Source organism: Manis pentadactyla, chromosome 1 (genome assembly GCF_030020395.1).
Source record: "Manis pentadactyla isolate mManPen7 chromosome 1, mManPen7.hap1, whole genome shotgun sequence".
In the NCBI taxonomy this organism is placed as follows: domain Eukaryota; kingdom Metazoa; phylum Chordata; class Mammalia; order Pholidota; family Manidae; genus Manis; species Manis pentadactyla.
In genome coordinates, this window is record NC_080019.1 from 11,733,790 (window position 1) to 11,752,777 (window position 18,988).

General features: G+C 48.3%; 1 protein-coding gene across 2 annotated transcripts in view; it reads left to right on the forward strand.

The window, feature by feature from the left end:
• The first annotated feature begins 3,671 nt into the window (after positions 1-3,671).
• The window catches only part of LOXL2 (lysyl oxidase like 2), an 86,543-nt gene continuing 71,226 nt past the window's right edge, over positions 3,672-18,988 (forward strand). The window contains exon 1 of one of the 2 annotated variants that reach the window (XM_036888858.2): positions 3,672-3,819. The gene's annotated coding sequence lies outside the window, so the exon portion shown is untranslated. The remainder of the gene's footprint in view (positions 3,820-18,988) is intronic. The other variant, XM_036888859.2, reaches the window with a different exon arrangement.

Sequence of the window (18,988 nt, forward strand, 5' to 3'; positions counted from 1 at the left end):
ACAGCTCTCTGGGTCTCTAGTTCCACGTCTATAAAGGAGATGGTCCAACCAAACGTTCTGTAAAACTCGACGGTTTTAATGACGACCCTGAAGTGGGAGGGCCAACGCTGTGCGAGACGTGAACCACTAGGGGGCGCTGTCTCCTGGAGGAAGCTGGAATTCTCCCAAACAGTCTTTCCTATAGTGTCCACACTCATTAAAAGGGGTGTGATACACTACACGTTTCCGAGTCTGAGAAAGCCAGCTTGTAGGGCTTGCAAGATACGTAACCAACGCACTGGCATATGTGACATATTTGACCAACCTGACCCCTTTAACCACAACTCCCCACCCCCACGCCCAGGGCCAAGCCAGACCAGCACCCCGCCCCTTGACAGACATTTACAAGTCACTTTGCCGGATGGCTGAACCAGTACTTGGTGGTTGGTTGGTTCGCCTTTCAATTTAACAAGCAGCAGCTTGGAACCTTTTCTTCAGTTCCACTGATGTAAACTGCTAGTCTTTCCATTCTTATTAGTATGGGTAATTATTAATAGTACTGACTACAATTACTTTGATTTTAATCATGAGTTATAGGTTTTCTAGTGTCTTTGGTTCAACTGATGGCCCGTGACGTGTGCAAGCACGCTGCTGGCTCACAAGGTGGCTGCAGAGGCCAACGCAAGGCGGACTCGCGGTTTCTGGGCCCAAGGAGCTTACCGCAGCCTTCCAGGAGAGATAAACAATATATGAACAGCTCTAACACAAGCAGAAAGCCATACAGAGCTCAGGAAGCATATAAGTGAAGTGCTGTGGAGCCGGGAGGACACTGGGATCTTCCACCCCAAATGTCCACACAGCCGGTCACTCCTCTTGAGCCTCTGTCTATGCCACCCCATCAGACGGGCTCCCCTGGGTGAAACACCAGGCTCCCCTCACCATCTACCCCCTCGCTTAGCTTAGTTTCCTCCATGGCACCTGACCCACCTGCTCCCTTATTTCGTTGTTCTTTCTGTCAGTCTGTCTTGTCATCTCCACGTTGCCCAGTACACTGCAGGAGAGCACAGACTGCAGAGAACATTCCCCTGGCCTCTGCTGCCCCAGGCTGTGCTCCCTGTGGTATGCCCAGGCTGTCAGGAAGGGGTTTTGGCAACAGAGCTCAAAAGCCAAAAAAAAGAGAACTCAAGTCATCCCATCCTGGGAACGTATCCTAAGAAAGTAATTCCCGCGGCCCCTGCAGCTCAGGGGGGCAGGAGAGCGTTGTCTGTGCTGCTGTGTGGGCTCCCAGCTCTGCTCACACAGGGAGTCTGCAGTGGCGCTGTGCCCTCCTCCCTGCAGCCCGGCAGCAGTGCCAGAGCAGATACCAGACAGCACTTTATGGTTCAGTATCGCATGGCAGGGATGTTCTTTAAACACTTTCCCAGCGATAATTGTCATGGTATAATTTACACTAGCAAAAAATTGGTAACTTAAACTCTAACAGTAGAGAAATGACACCATAGAACACAGTAGTTTTAGACACTGCAATAGTTTAAAACCATTAAAAGGTACATTGAAAAACACACACACAAAAATAATATAGTTTTTAAAACCTAGGTAAAGAAACTGTATCTACAACTTGGTTTTAAAGCCATCCTGAAGGAAATACTCTGAAAGGTTAGATGCTTATCTCTGGGTGATAGGACACCAGGGTGATAAGTTTCTTCATTGTACTTTATCATATTTTCTGAATATTCCACAAGGCGTTTGCTTGGTTTTTTTTCACCATCAGGCAAAACAATGTTTACAGAATTAGACTCCTTTCAGTTTATACCTTTTTGGTTAATGCTTTACCGGGTAGGGCAGGACTGAAAGTGGAGGGCTCAGAGAAAAGGATAAGAGGAGGGGAGAGAGCTCAGTTGAACTGGCATTAATTGAGCGCCTGCTGTCTTCAGGCACCGTGCAGGGTGTCCACTGTGGCAGCTGAGTGGGCTGTCAAAGAACCAGGCACTGCTGGGAAGACAAAGCCAGGCAGTGGTGTGTGCAACGCTGTGAAACAGCAGGCATGGAGAACAGCAGGCGGAGAACAGGGGGCTGGGGATAGTAGACTGGAAATGTTCTGTCAGCTGCATCCTGAGGGCCCTGGAACTACTGCGGTTTTACTTTTTTAAGTTGGAATTTTTATTGATAGTTTTAGTTTATTATGCACTTGTAAGAAATAATAGAGATGTCATGTGTACACTTTGCCCACTTTGGTGACATTGTGCAAAATTAAAGGACTCGATCACAATCAGGATAGTGGCATTGATACAATCCACTGATCTTATTCAGATTTCCCGTTTTACTTGTACTTGTGTATGTCTGTGTTAAGTTCTATACAATTTTACCTCCCACATAGGTTCTGGCATCCACCCCCCCACCGTCAAAATTCTGAAAAGTTCCCGCACCACAGGGGCTCCTGCTGCCCTTCTGGGAGCACACCCACCTCCCTCCTGCCGCCCCTTCCACTGCCCCCCGAACCAGGGGCCTGATTCAGCATGCAGGCTAGGGAGGAGGGGCCCGAGAAGACCCCGTTTCTCCTGGCAGAGCTTACAGGATTTGGGGTGGGCTGTGCATTTGGGGCTTGCAAGGTTAGCTGTGGCTCTGGGAAGGTCCAGAGGGCCAAGGGAAATGTCCTGGAGACCAGCGGATTTACAAATCCAGCAGTGAGGACAGAAGTCTGAGCGGGAGGTGATTTCCTGGGTTTTCTAAGGAGGAAGTGGCTTGGGGGGGAGCCCTGAGGAAGGAGCCCAGAGGGGGATGCCACAGTAATGCTACCCCTGCAACTGCAGACAGTGCCCTTGGGGTTCTGCCTGCTCAGAGACCCCCAGACCAGTGCCCGGTTGTGCAGCGGGCTACTTCTTGCCCCGCCAAGCCTTGCTCTTGCTTCAGGATCCCTGGGAATCTGCACAGAGGGGTCCCCCAACATGTGACTACCTTGCTTTGCTCAGTATGGGCCTCAGAGCAGGGCATGGAATGTCCACCTGCACAGTATGTTCCCCTTGTCCGTGTCCCGTTCAGTCCCCCCAGGGCAGGGCTTGTTAATCCCCGGCCTGCCATGCAGGGCAGGACCTCCGAGGTCACTGAATCCAAAGCCTTTTATTACAAAGGAGAAAACTGACCCGCAGAGGAGAGGAAGGCCTGGTGAAGGCCATAGACGTGATCTGCTGTAAGAAAGGAGGCCGTTGGTTCCACGTTCAGAATCTGCTGTCAGCATGGAGGAGAAACACAGGCGAGGTGGAGGAAAGCGTCTGAAGTCTTTCCATCACCAGTTTTTGCTGAGCGTCTACTAGGTGCCAGGCGGTGCTGGGCTCTGAGTGCGGAGATGGGTGAGGCACGGCCCCCCGTGCTGGTGGCTAGGACACCCTGGGGTTAAATTCCGGGAGTTAGGCGGGGGTTGGCGGGGGCAGGGGAGGGGAAGTCCCCGAGGAAAATCCCCCTCCCGGGCTTCCCAGGCTCGGAAACCGGGCGCGAGGAGCCGAGGAGGGCCGCCCCTCGGGCGCGCCGCCGCCCCGGCACAGCCCCCTCTGGCTCGGGAGTGGCCGCTCTCGGATTACAACAAAAGGGGCTGACGGCCGGCCTGCGACGGGGGCGTCCTTCAGGGAAAGGGGTGGGTCCGGGGAGGGGTTTGCCATCCGACTCCCGTTAAAAGTACCGGGAGAAGCGCAAAGGAGGGACTCCGACGCTCCCGGTACGCGGCGCTCGCCCCGTCCACCCGGCTCGCCCCTCTGCTTGGGAAAGGGGCTCAGCGGCGACGTGCGCGGAGAGGGGCCGCTGTGGAAAGCCCGGCCCAGTCGAGCCAGGGCGGACCCCTGCGGCCGGGTAAGTGCGCTGCCTGCGCCTCCGCCTCGCGCAGCCGTGCGTGGGAAAGCGGGGGCTCCGCGCGGGCTCTCCGGGCTCTGCCCGCCGCGGGGCCGCCTCTCCGCGGAGGGCGTGGGGGTGGGTGGGGCGCAGAGCTCGAGGGCTTCTTGCTCCGAAAGCTCGACGACGTGCAAGCTAACGGTCCCCCTCCCGACTCGCGTGAACCCACCCAGTCCCACCTCGCCTGAGCCGGCGCGCCCCGGGACGCAGGACGCTGGGTCCCGCACTTGCCGGGGGCCTGCAGAGGGCCCGACCGAGCCAGGAGAGGCTGGGTGCGCGCTCGGTTATTTAGGTGATTGTAGCAGCGTGGGGCCAGGGACCCCGGGGGGCTGTGTGCGTGCCCGCAATCCTGGCTTCGGAGGCTGTGGAGCGCGGGGGAAACGCAGGGCGCACGGGGTGTCCCCAGAGCGGTGGCTTTGGGGCTGTGGAGCGCACGGCGCTGGAACGGGGTGGGGGTGGGGGCCACCGGGCTATGCCCGGGAGCCCTGGCCCCCACTCAGCGACAGAACAGGGTTCTCTCCCCAGCTTGCGGTACAGGCCGGGCCTGAGCGCCAGAGCTCTCTGAGGCTTGTGGGAGGAGAGGCGCGGTCCACACGCCAGATATTCACTTCAAGCGCCTCGGCTCGTCCAGGGACCGGGGAGCCTCTCCCGCTGGGATTACAGAGAGGCCCTGGAGTAGGAAAGCAGCAGCGCAGGCGAGTCCACGGGCCGTGCGTGCAGGATCGCCCCGCAGTGGAGCTCATGCTGGTCCAGTGCAACTTTTACGCAGGCGCTTTGGCCAGTACACTCCCCCAGCCCGGGCCCTCCGCCCCCCAAATCTGGGAACCTTCTGGTGTAGCTGCTTGCCCGAGGTGTGGCTGTAAATCAGCACCGGAGCGGACAGAAACGATTTGGAGGAAACAAGCAGATTCCTTCCCCTCCATCACCCCCCACCCTGCCCGGGGAAAGACCACAAAAAACCAGCGTGGGTGGAGTGAGGGGACTGCGCCGCTCACCAAGTCCTGATGAGAGGAGAGAGATGCATGAAAGTCAGAAACTTGCCCCAAATTAACTTCGTCTCCTAAAATCTTTGAACTACAGAAATCTTAAAATCAGTCCGATCATTTCTTCTTGCAGAGCAGAAAGTGCTGCAACTCGAGGCTCCTGGGTTAGTTGGAATGGGGACTCGACTCCATTTGCATTACTCCAGGTCCCTGTACCACCACCAGCCGGTCTGCCCTGGAGCCCCAAAATACCACTTGTCACCCTTGGTGGAATTATTTATTTATTTATGGTGTACTGTGTACTTAAACGTCAGCGATGGGGCTTAAGACTAAGGCCAAGGCGTTCATTTCCCTGGCGGTTCCCAGATGAAGGATTAGCTCACTGGACCCTGTCCTACCTAAATTACTATCTCCCTTTGTCCTGTTCCCCTTTCTGGTCTCTGGTTCCTGTCCTTGGAATGAACATCAAGCAAAGTGCATGCACCCCATGGGCCCCTAGTGGCTCTTAGGGCTCCAGGGGATTGAGCAGTGTGTGTGTGTGTGTGTGTTTGTGTGTGTGCATGCATACATCTGTTTGTCTCCCTGTGACTTTGTGTTAAAAAGTGACTTGGTCCAAGGTCATTTGGCCGTGAAGTGGCAAAGCTGGATAAGAAACCTAGGTCTGAAGACAGAGCACTCCCTTGACATTACAGGATGGCTGACATTTTGATGCATGGCTGACAGGAGGTTGCATCCAGCTGTCTTCCTTTCCAACTGGGCTCCTTGCCTGGCCTCTTCCCAAGTCCTTGTCTCTGAACTCCGGATGACCAGTGGGGAAGGGCCTTGGGAAGGAAACATTTTCTGAGCCCTACAGATGACCCTTGGAGAAGCTTTCCGTTGCCCCAGAAAATTCTGTATTGCTTATTTAAAATTTATTTTTTATTCTGAAAAACTTCAAATCTAAACAAAAGTAGGGGGAAGACCCCTTATACTTCTCACCCAGCTTCAAGAGTTACTGACATTTTGCCACATTTACTTTATCTGTTCCACTTCACTCTTGTTTTCCATGAAATATTTTAAAGCAAATACCAGACATCAAATCATCTCATCCCTATGTATTTCATTGTGATCTCTAAAGATACTAAATAGCCATTATTCCATTATTATACCTAAGAAAATGAACAAAAGATAGTTCTTTATCATGTAATCTCCAACCTATATTTAAAATTTTCCCAGTTTTCTCCAAGATGTCTTTGGAAAGTTGACCTGTTCTATTGACTATTATAATTTATGTTCCTTTTGTATGTCGTTCCTCTGAAGCCCCGTTTCCATGCATTGTGTCATCTAATTCTTTCAATGTCCCTCTAAAGAGTGAGGTAGACACTGAATTCACTTTCCAGCCGAGGAAGCTGGCAAACAGATAAGCTGTCCGGACAGCACAGATGGCGCTTGTTGGCTGGCTGGAGTCCGGACCTGACCTGGCTTCCTCACGCCTGGGCCGCTGTGCTTCAGCTGCTCAGTGCCACTCACAGAACACCAGCTGTTGTCTGACTCATTCATCTTGGCCATGGCTTCCTCCTGGGCTTATCACTGCCCACACACCTGCTATCAGAAATTGCCGTGTAAATGTTTACTAACTAGCCATTCGGCACTTGAGAAATCAACTGCGACGTCAAGAGGCCTGGGTTTCTTTCCCAACTTACTGTCCCCCTGTGAAGGGTTCAGGTGGCCCTCTCTGAATAAGGACACGCCATCCACCTGGCTCCTGGGTCTGAAAGTAGGATGGATGGTATGATCATAGCTGGAATTCTGGGAAGAGACAAAGGCCCCAGAAAGAAATATTACTGACAACAATTACGTCTCCTTGATTGTCACCCAAGTATGTTGGCAGCTGACATCTTCAGTCAGAGGCTCCTAAATTCTATGACAGAGAAGATGCTTTGCTCTGAAGTCTCTCATTTATGGACAACTTTGTTTATTCTGCCTTTGGTGAGGATACAGAACACCAGCACTTTGTACTTTTAGCATTTTTGCTGCTTGTGTTCCCTTTGAAATGGGTGTAAAGACACCATTGTTTACATCTTATTAATGAGACTCATGAATTGGAATTCTTCCTTGGATGGCAGCATGGGAAAGTGGAATCTCTTATTTCTAGACTCCTACTTTTCTGCTCTTACATTCATTGCCCTGAAGTAGACATTGAATGAACAGACTTTCCATAAAACAGCCTCTTAGGGAAAGAGAAACTGGTTGCTCCAACCCCATTATCCAACTGTAGGAACTCAAAAGGGCCAAAGCATTTACTTTGCACACCATCTTCCAGCAGCCATGAAATCTCTCCCTGTTAGCTGACAGGCTGTCTCTGTGGGGTAGAACTTCTAGATGATTCCATGACAGCGGCTGCAGTTGCTTCCTTCCTTCCTTCCTTCGACAGTTTTGGGACATTAGAAGGTATAGTTCCTCGGTCCAGGGGCTTTCTGGGTTCAGAAGAACAGCCTGAAATTACAGTCATCCATTTTCCCTCGGGAGAAAGGCCTGGATGGTCAGTCTGTACGGCAGTGTCACCAGGCCCCCCTGCACTCCAGACCCTGGGTGGGCCAGGAGGAGGCCTCGGATGAAGTGGCCGCAGCCTGCCCTGCTCAGGGCCCACTGAACCAGCAAGACTAGCAGTTGTGGCCAGGAAAGGGAGAGCCGAGCAGATGTCTGCAGAGGCTCATCCCCAGCACTGCCCTGCTTATCCTCGGTCTCCGGCCACGTCTAGGTGGAAGCGAGCCTGCAGACCTTCTCACCCTAGTACTTCCAGCCACCCTCCTGCTGTCCTGCCCGGCACGTGCTCGGCAGGGAACACAACCTGGCTGGGTGTGCTGGCCAGTCTCCTCCCCCAGCCCGTGTCTGAGAGGTCTGTGGGCACCACCTGTTCGGACTAGCCACTTGTTGGAAGGTGATAATGCATGATGGTGATGGGTTAGATAAGATTTCTGCCCAGAGTTTAAAAAATTTTTGCACTTCCCTTGGCAAAAACAGTAAGCCCAGGCAAGTTGTGTGCACCAGGGACGGATGCAGAGAGAAGAAACCGAGCAGGTAACGAGGATGTGATTCGGTTCTCAGCTCCTGAGTTCTGCTTGCCCAAGGCTCTTTGATCCCTTCACTTGGAATAACTTTAGTATTATATTATAATGTCATATGTGCGTGGAGATGCAGTTTCCTTTAGTTTTTTCATTGTCAGAATCTCTGGCAGACCAGCAGGCAGAGCTGGCCCTGTGCATGTCCTGGGGCAGCAGCTCCATACACCCTCCTTGGTGTGTCAGCAGCATAATGCTAAGAATATCTTCTGAGAAAATAATGCCGCTTGCCTGTGAGGCCTATGCCCTACAAGAAGATAACAAATCGGTGACTTGTGAACAGTTTGATTTGCTCAGGTTCTTTATACTGTCCTTCTTGAACGTGGATCCGTGAACTTCTGCCCCCAGCTGTGTCCTGGGGCACCACTGATGCACTGGAATAAACACAGCACCACTTCCCAGAGTGCCTGCATGACTCAAAGATCTAGTAAGATTGGCCTTTTTCTAAATATTTTTCTAAAACAAATACAAGTATAAAATTGAGTGAAGTACATTTTTAAAGTAATTGCATCCCCCACCCCCACCCCAAAAACAGAGTACAGAGGTAAAATGGCACCAATCCTAAGCACTACCTGAAAGAACTTTGGGGTTTTTTTTATTGTGGTAAAATATACATAAACATAACACCAACTTAAACATTTGCAGTGCACAGGTCAAGTGGCATGAAGTGCATTCACATTGTTGTGCAGCCCAGCCATCACCACCATCCATCTCAGAAGTTTTTCATCTTCCAGAACTGAAACTCTATCCTCATTAAGCACTAACTCCCCACTCTCCCATCACCCAGCCCCTGGCAACCCCCATTCTACTTTCTGTCTCTGTGAATCTGGGGACCTCAAGTAAGTGGAATTATACAGTATTTATCATTTTTTGACTTGCTTATTTCACCTAACAAATTAGTCTCCAGGTTCATCCACACTGTAGCAGGTGTCAGCATTTCCTTCCTTTTTAAGGCTGAATAATATTCCAGTGATTGGCTGCACCACATTTTATTTATCCATTTATTCACTGACGGACACTTGGGCTGCTTCTACCTTTTGGCTATTGAGAATGATGCTGCCATGGACGTGAGTGTACAAATACCTGCTCTTGATGAACTTTTACAAAATGAATATGCCCTTGAACTACCATCTAGATTTAGAATAGAATGTATCCAGAGTGCGTGGACTTAAAGGAAAATAGGAAATTTCAAATATATTTCATGCCTGCATGCAGCTGTTTCCACTCACCTGAGGGTCTTGGGATTGGATGTTTGCGTTCCTTACCATGAGGCAGTCTGGAAGAGATGTTTGAAAAACACAATTTGTAGTCTGGAAGGCCGTAAGATTAGTTGTGATATTTAAGCAACCTCTTTCTTAAAACATCCAGGGAAGATAGTACAGCATATTTAAGATTCGTAGTTACAGCTCTATTAGGACATCACCACCAAGGCACATTCTTCCAGGTTGTCCCTGGACCAAGGGCATTTACTCCCACCTGAAGAACTCCATTCTCTTTGGCCAGCTTCTGCTGGAGAATGAATTTTGAGCCCTGAGTGGAAAATTCCGTGGCCATATCCTGCCTTCCCACCTGCCTTCCCTTTCTCCTTCCCCTCCCACCAGGCCCTTTATCTCTTCTAAACTGAAATGATTCATTATTGACTTTCTATGTACCAGACACTCTGCCAGTCACTGTAGGAGACACAAAAACAAATAAGATATGTTAATTGATGTATGTTTTTAAAAACAAATCATAGGGCAAGAATACTATTCTGACAATGCCATGGTGCCCCCCTGTGCCAACAGCAGCCTTAGCGCATAGCCAAAGAATGTGTGCATCTAGGCTTGTTGTAATGCAGAGGAAGACGACCCGCTAGGTTATCTGGAATTGCTCTAGCATGCCCATAACCAATTATAAGAATAATTTTTAAAAACACATTTAAGCTGCCTTGAATTCAAGTACTCTGTCTAGAGCACTCTGCTAAACATGATGCATTGGGACTATTTTAATAATTAAGAGGAAAACACTAAAATTTAAAGTTCAGTGAAACCCTGTTCATTTTATTTAGCTCATTGATCCATTTTGAATTGATTTTTGTAAATGGCGTGAGGTAAGGGTCCAGACTGTTTCTTTTATATGTGGCTGTCTTGTTATTCCAATGCCATTTTTTGCAAAGACTATTCTTTCCCCATTGAATGGCCTTGGTGTCCTTGTCCGAATCAATTGATCATATAAGCTTATTACCAGACTCTCAGTTCTATTCCACTGATCTAACATCTGGCTCTGTGCTAATACCACACTGTTTTGGTACCTGTTGCTTTGTAGTATGTTTTTAAATCGTGAAGTATGGGTCCTTTTGCTTTGTTCTCCTTTCTCAGAATTGGCATGTCTACTCTGGGTCCCTCACAATTCCATCTGTATTTTAAAATCAGTTTGTCAATTTCCATGAAGAAGTCAGCTGGGATTCCAATAGGGATTGTGATGAATCTGTAGATCAATTTGTATTCTCATCTTAACATATTGTCTCTCAATCTATGAACATAGGATTGTTTTTCTGTTTATTTAGATCTTCTTTATTTACTTAAACAATGTTTTGTAGTTTTCTGAATATAAATTTTACATCCCCTTGTTAAATTTATTCTTGGTTATTTATTCATTTCAATGCTATTGTAAGTGAAATTATTTTCTTATTTTCATTTCTGGATAGTTCTTCGAAAGCATATAGAAACAGATAATTTTTGTATATTGAATTTGTATCCTGTAACCTTGCTCAGCTCTTTTATTAGTTCTAATGGCCTTTAAGTAAATTCCTTCAGAATTTTTAATATACACATTGAGTGGATTCTTGAAGATTAGTAGGTGTTCAGGAGGGACAGGCGGCATCCTAGAACAGGGAACAGCAAGTTCAAAGGCAGAGAAGTATGGAAGCAGGTGTCTTCTGGGAACCACATATGCTCAGGTCAGTGTGGCTAGAGCTCAGGGTTGTGGGTTGAAGCCAGCATGTGTCATGCTAAAGACAGTGGAGGCATCCTACAGCTGCCAGTGGGAGCCATGCCATGCTTGGAGATGCAGAAAGAATATTTAAATTGTTTTCAGGAGTCCAAGAGAAGACTTGTGATCAGCACCAATGACATTGGTAGCTAAGAAAATCTGCCCTTCTGAGTAAGAGCAAGACCTTTCAGGTCTCAGTGTATATGTGGCTACTCTGTGGATGTCATTACCTCCAGGAATGACCAGTGACACAGAACCAGCTGGCATTGTGCAGCCGAGCCTGGCCAGCTTTGGTGATGTGGCGGTTGGTGCCTGCTGTTATTACTCACTGGGTTTCTGGAAGGGAGCCAGTGCTTCTGTGGACAGCAGAATCCAGATCACAGGCTCTTAACAAACTTGAGAACAGCTCTCCTGCTTCCCTCCCTGGGCAGCAGACATTTCCAACAAGCCTGAGGTGTGGCTGTGGTCTCTGAACCAGCTGCTCCTTCCTTTGCTGGACCCTGTGGGGTTAAGTTCTCATCTGAGGGGCTCAGGCCTGAAGATTTGACAGTTGACCCAGGTTGCATCACTTGGATGAGAGCTTGGCCTAGAAGCTTCTGGAGACACAGGTGTACAAAGCCAAGAGTGAGTCCTGCCTTGAAGAGTCCTACCTGAGGCATGAGGGGAGTCTGATGGGAGAGGTGTTGGGAAGCTTCACTTAGGACTGAGCTCAGGAGGTGCCTTCTTGGCCACTTCTAAGGGGCCATCTCTTAGAAAAACTAGTATGTACAACCCCTCCAGCCCAAGGCCCCCTCCACTGCCTACCCAAGCACGCTGCTCTTTGCTACCTGTCTGAGCCCCTCCCTACCTAGTATCTGTGCCCAGGACCAAACCTCAGCACCACCACCCCTAGGAATTTGCACACCGTGGGCTCCATCCTTAACTACATTTCCTCCCCTGGGAACATGACGTGTTTGCAATGATCAGATTGCTTACCAAGTTGGCACTCTGTTCTGGCCCTGGCTTCTGTTCTCCCCTGTCTGCCTTCTACGGACTTTAATATCTCCTTCAAAGTGACAAGCAGAAGTCCAAACCATTTTAGCTACTGATTGTCATCTCTGGGAAACTGTGTCTGGAGTGTGTGGGGCCAGAGGTGGGAGGATGGTTAAAACCTGCTACCCAAGTGGTGTGGCCCGTAGGTGACAGGACACCCCTCCTGGAATTTTTCTGGGTTGTTGCTGATTTTATAATCATAATAGTCACCATTCATTGAGTACTGATCACTGCTGTGAGCTGGACACTGTTCTGAGCCCCTGATACTTTTCTTTTTCTCCCACCAGTAACTTGGGCCATCCTTTTTTTTTTTAATTTTTTGACCATCAGTGCTATTTTTTTAAATTTATTTTTATTTTATATTGAGGTACATGCAATAAAATGCACAAATCTTAGCATCAAAGCTTGATGAACTTTGACATGCATATCCACTCGTGTAACCATCACCCCGACCAAGACATGAAACATTCTCACTAATTACTCCCCCTTCACTACTTCACCCATGCCCCCAATGGCAGCCACCAGTCCATCCTATTTATGAGTCTATTCTTTGATACTTCTTATGTAACCACTAAGACCCTAAGACCCCTCTCTATCAGCAGAAGGCAGATTTGAATCTGAACCACCATATTCTCTTAATTAGCGTTAATTGGCATGTAGTCACGCCATGTCCTCTGCCGCTGCAACAGGATGGCCTTCCGGCAGCAGAACCAGTTGGGTTTTCCCTGCCCCTTTGTGGGCTATGCTGTACAGATAAGATGTGTCTCTTATGGACACTTAGTATTTGGCTTTCACTTTCTGATTCAGTCTGAGAGTCTCCAGTAAGCACATTTTAAAGTGTCTGAAGTTGTACTTTCAGCATCCCCTAGAAACAGCCTGGTGCAGAGCCAGAGATGGGCTGTGGCGAACCCCAGTCATTCACAACGAATTATTCCTGACAAAGGCCTCTTTCTGGAGGCTGAAAAAATGCAGCTTCCACATGCCTACCTTCTTACCATTTCACTGTGTTCTGAACAGTTCAGCACTGTGGAAGGAAATAGGACTGAACTAGACAGAAATAGACAGGATTCCCCTGGAATTTTGGCCAGGGGCCAAATGGACCAGCTCTGGCCAAGCCTGGTGTCCAAGTCCGCATTCTTGTCTGAGGTGGTTCAGAAGGACCCCTCATCCCCCACCCGCTTCCCTCATTCCCTGAGCACACCCCTTCACCCAAGACAGCCTTCCTCTACAAGGGAATGTGTTTCATGTGGGGCAGGAGCAGCATCCGGACCACAGTGGGGGGGCCTCTCCTCAGTGCCCTCTGAGCCATGAATGAGGACCATTCATCACTCCTGGTAGAGCAGGAGTCCCTGGAGGGGAGGGTCTGATGGAGGGGGCGGCCCCCACCCTGACCCCAGATCTGCATGCTGACATCAGGCAGAGACGTCACAGAGCATTCTGTCTGGGTGAAAGAATTCGCCTGAGGTCCCCACTACCCAGTTTCAAGGACACTAAGCACGTGCTGTTTACACCTTGGGCTGCTCCTTCTGGCTGGGGGTGGCATGGTTGCTTATGGGACACTTCCCACTGGGGCAGGCAGGCCCATTCTGGGACCTACAGAGCCCAAGATGTGGAGCAAGTGCTGGGAGGAATGAATCATTTCCCTACTTACCAGGGGCCTCCCAAGCGGCAGAACCAGTCACTGCAAAGCTTGGCAGAGTGGGGCCTACTTTAGGAGGGCCCTGTGCCCCAGAGAGCTGTGTTGGGGGAGGGGAAGGGGACACAGTTAAGAGGATTAGCTTGTGTGACAGCCATGCTTTTTGCCAAATGCACTAAATGCATTATGTGCAGATAGTGAATAATTTTTATAATTTGTTTACCCCCTTTTCTGTGCACGCCTTTGTTACTGATCACACAGCAGTTGGTCACATATGGGCACACTCAAGTGCCATAAAGGTATTGGTAAGGGGCCACGGTTTGTCACATTGCTAAGCATGCACTAGGAAAGTCAATAGCCACTCGACATCTCAGAAAATGTTGCTAAGAAGGCAGATTCTGCAACAAAGAATGCCTTTTTTCAGGTGGATGATGAAATGTTTCACATGGGATTGTTTTTGGGGGAAGAAAAACATTTGAGTAGCCCCACGGAAATCTTGAGAGTCAAGTTTTTTTTGGAGTAGGCCCTTCACATTCCTTCTAGGCCGGATGATCCTGCTGTCAACATAGTAGCCTAAGAAAAGGACCCTGGATGTTCCAGGTTTACGTTAACTCCTTTTCCTTTTGGAGCCCTGTTGGGTCAAAACTAAGTAAAATATTTTTGAATATTCATCCCCATTTCCAGTACAATGCCACTCCTGGAATTATAGAAATCAGTGTTTCTAGAATGTACTAGAAAGTTCCTGGGGTGACAGTTGCTTTGGAGCTAAAGGTGTCCTTCACAGAATGATGCTTCCCAGACAACTGGAGTAGCACTGTTTATGATCAACTGAGAAAACTGAGCAAGATCCGGGTTAAGGAACTCTTTTTCTCCCTCTGACCAAGCCCTCAGCCCCAACTCCCAGCAAGACCGGGAAGCATCCACTGGCTGACTTAAGCCCTGCTTGAAAGTCTGATTTGTGGATACTGAAAACTCCCTGGAACCCACTCCCCCATTGAACTTGGCACAATTTAGCACCAACCTAGTTTATACAGCACATGTGAAGGCACCTTTTTATTTAGATAGTAAGTTTTTTCCCAATATTGTGTATTCTTTGGAGCCACCGTATATTTCTAGTTTTCAAGTAAGTTGTTGCAAGAGCTGGTTTCAGGTTTCAGGAGGAACTGCCTAACCTCGTCCCTGGGAGTTCCCAGGTCCCCAAATAACACTTGGGGAAACCTGAAGATCAAAATTAAATAGAACCCACTGCATTACAGCTGAGCATCCTGCAGTTGACACTTGAACAGCCTGACCCAAATCTAACAGACAGCACCTGTTTGAACCAAAATATTTTACCTGATATTTTTTGACCACCTACTATGGGTCGGGAACATAAGAGACATAATCTTTGTTTTTTTTAACAGTCTTGAAAAGTGTTTCTTGTTTTTCCCTTAACAAAGTTGCTCTTAAGTATATATTGTTTCCATTTTACCGATGAGTACTGAGACTTAGACCTGTGTGCTTGAGGTCACAGAGCTAATGTACAGGAGAAATGAGGTTTAAACCCAGGTCTGTGTAAGTGCAAACCACTGGCCCATGCCACTGACTGCCTATGGAGAGGTGGCAGCATGTCCAGCCCGACCTGCTTGGAGAAGAATGTGCAGGCTGTGTGGGTCCCTGCAGGCAAGGGGCGCTCACAGCCCTTGGGGACGTTGAGCCAATTCTGGCTTATGTTTGTCAGATATTCCAGGGACCTGGAATCCCAGTATTGTGAAGGGATTCTCTCCCTGTCTCTCCCAGACTGCTGGGGGCACAGTACCTCTTGTCAGCAAAGCTTGTACTAGAATCAGCTGTGTGAATGATGTATCCATAAATGGACTGGACCGAATTGAATGTAAGAATGTCATCAACCATTTAGCCAAGAGCCCAGTAAGAAAATATTGAGAGAGAGAATGTACTACTTGCAAATAAGCCGCAGGCACAGCCAACTTTCTTCCGGCATGCACTGGCTCTTACTCGAGTTCGTCAAACACTGCAGTCCTTGGGTATCTTGCCTTGACCCTGAGGACGACCCACTTCCGAGCTGAACTGTCTGAATAATTAAGACCATCTGCTGCAACAGTTCCTAGACTTCCTCGGGTGAGGTTAACTCCAAAGCAGGCCTTTCTCTTATTTCTCTGCGTGCCCGGAGAGGGGCTGGGAAACCTGAGCTTGGTGTATGTGTGAATGAGCTGCAGAAATGTCCTGCGGCCCCAGTGGGCTTGTCTGGCAGTTAAAGTATATCCTGGAATTTCCATGATGGGTGCTGATGTACCCTCACTGGCGTAGACTCCTCTTGGGCTGTCCATGACCATGGAGGTCCTCAAAGGTGAGTGCTGTGAATAGATCTTCTGTTGTCTAAAAACTCCAACTGTGGTATCGGACAGGTGTCTCCACCAGGCTTTTTGATGTCTTTAGTGAAATAAAAACCTGTGACCAAGAACTGATAAAGCAGGTGTGAAGAAGAGAAGTATGTTTTCCATCCATCCAAATATCACCGAATGCCCAGAAGGGAAGAGGGAGAATTTACCATATCTGTTTATGATTAGTTGCCACAAGAGGCAGGAGATGCAGCACACTTCTGTTTGATTTTCTTCCTTTTGTTTTGTTTTACTCAAATTAAAATTCAAGCCTTTCTTTGCTTTTGGTTTTAAACCTTTGGATCATGGTACATTACCTAGCAAGCTCAAATCCTTTAACCCAAAGCAACCTTCTCAAGCAAACTGGTCCATGGGCAATGCCAGGTACACTGGAATGTGCTTGTCTCAGCAACAGGGACAAGAATGATTAGGGAATAAAGGTACCAGCTGTGGTACAAATCCCACCTTGATCACTTTTTAGCTGTGTGACTGTAGGAAAATCACAAAGTCTTTCTGTCCCTCATGTTTTCCTTGGGGAAATAGGGATGCTGATAGCACTTTTCTGAGAGGGTTGCTTGGGACTGGGCAGCCACCACCACATGGCCCACTGAGCACTTGAAATGTGCTGGTCTGAATTGAGATGCTCTGTGAGTATAAAGTACATACCAGATTTCAAAGACTTAGTACAAGAAAAGAATGCAAAGTATCTCATCAGTCATGTTTATACTGACTGCATATTACAGTGAGAATATTTGGGATATGCTGGGTTAACTAAAATGTATCATTAACTTTAGTTTCACCTCTTTCATTTTACTTTTTTAATGTGGCTTCCAGAAGTGTTTAAACTACATATGTGGCTTACATTAGGTTTCTGTTGGGAAGTAGGTAGACTAGTCTAGATAGAGGATTAAATGAGTTCATATCTGTAAATCACTTTTCACATGGTAATTGATACAGAATGAGCAATCAATCAATATAGGGTTTGTTTTTTTAAATCCAACTTTGTCTTTAACAGAATCCCATCCTCAGCTCCAACCCACGTGGTATCCAGGTTGCAGTATAAAAGAAGAGGTCATCCTTTTAGCACAAGGGGTGGAATACACAGAACAGGCAGAAAATAAGAAAGTCTACATCCACCGGGGGCCGCTGAGGGTGTGCTGCTGAGCAATTGCTCACCACAGTCCTTGCCAGATAAAATTCCTAGCCCCCAAAGGCAAAGCGCATTGGCCTCTGAGCACCTTCTAAGGTCCTGTTATGCTGAGGGAGGAGACTCCTGAGCTGCCCCAAGGCCTGCCTTCTGCCTTCCTGATGCCGGCATCTGTTGGGAAATGGCCTCAGAGAGGGAATGCTGCCTGGCACACTCAGAGCAGCAGACGATGCCCAGCCCTCTGTAGCTCCCTGAGTACAGTTACAGGCGTTTTGGGAGGTAAGCGGAGAGGGCAGAAGTGGCCAGGTCTTGGGGCATCATGTTTCCTGTGGTCCTTGCAGACGTTTGCAGGCACCCTGCTCTCTGCTCTGAGTGAGACCAGCTCACTGCCGCAGGCCTTGATGTGCCCTCCAGGCGTCAGTGTCCAGTAGAGGCTAGGGGCTGTTTCTTTCTTTCTTTTTTTTTTTAAATATCATTGATATATACTCTTGTAAGGGTTTCACATGAAAAATAGTGTGGTTACTACAGCCACCCATATTATCAAGTTCCCCCCCATGCCCCATTGCAGTCACTGTCCATCAGCGTAGTCAGATGCCACAGAGTCACTACTCTTCTTCTCTGTGACCCCACACACACCATGTGTGCCAATCATAATGCTCCTCAATCCCCTTCTCCCTCCCTCCCCACCTCTCCCCTTTGGTAAATGCTAGTCCCTTCTTGGAGTCTGTGAGTCTGTTGCTGTTTTGTTCCTTCAGTTTTGCTTCATTGCTATACTCCACAAATGAGGGAAATCATTTGGTATTTGTCTTTCTCTGCCTGGCTTATTTCACTTAGCATAATAGCCTCTAGCTCCACCCATGTTGTTGCAAATGGTAGGATTTGTTTTCTTCTTATGACTGAATAATATTCCTAGGGGCTGTTTCTCTGTGGGCAAATAGGTGTGTGCAGCGAGTTGGCCATTCCTAGGAAATCAGCTGGGATGTGCTGGGAGCATGCCTCACTTTGCCCCTCCGAGGGCCAGCCTCACAGCCCATGACCTTCTAGAGACAAGCATTCTGGGGTAAGATTTTAGGAGCCAGGGGATCTTCATTCTCCATAAATTACTCCAACATCTGCCTGCTACCTTTACCGCACAGAGAGGATCTCAGAGGTAAACAGGCACCTGTGTCAGCTAATCTGAAGGGCCCGGGGAGGTGCACCTACTCACAAACAACCCTATTGCCCTTACCGCCAACATGGCACAATATGCAAAATCCAATTGTCAGAATTCATAACTTGGAGTTCCTCCCTAAGATGTAAAAGTGCACTATCCTTAGGAAAGTAGCTAATTGATTCATTAATGTGTTAAATTCCTTAATACCATAAATGTATAAGGAATGAATTTACCAACTCACTTTTCCTGTAGAAGAAAAAGGCAGTTTTAATAGGGTGTGAAGATTTGAATAAGAATTTATCTTTATTCACTCAATAAATGTTTACTGAATACCAACTGAGTACGAACGACACAGAGCCCACAGTCAGGGGTGGTGAGTTGGCAGGAGGAAAGAAGAAAAAATGTGACTGAGTCTATGCTGTGTGCTAGGATTTCAGGTTATCTCATTTAATCATCACACACACATACACACCCGTAAGGAAGGTTATCGCCATCATCAGAAGAGGAAATCCAGACTGTAAAAGTAAATTGGTCCCAAATCAAGAGAGCTTGGCTATGGCGAAGACAGGATTCAGACCCTTGTGTTTTGATTCCAAGATGCCAAACATGGCCTCTCCAGGGAACCAGGGAGCCCGTAGGCAAGAGGACCCACTCAATGCAAGATGAGGAAGCCAAAGGCCCCATCCATAAGCTTCACTTTAATAGCCCTTTGACCTGTGATGGAAGAATA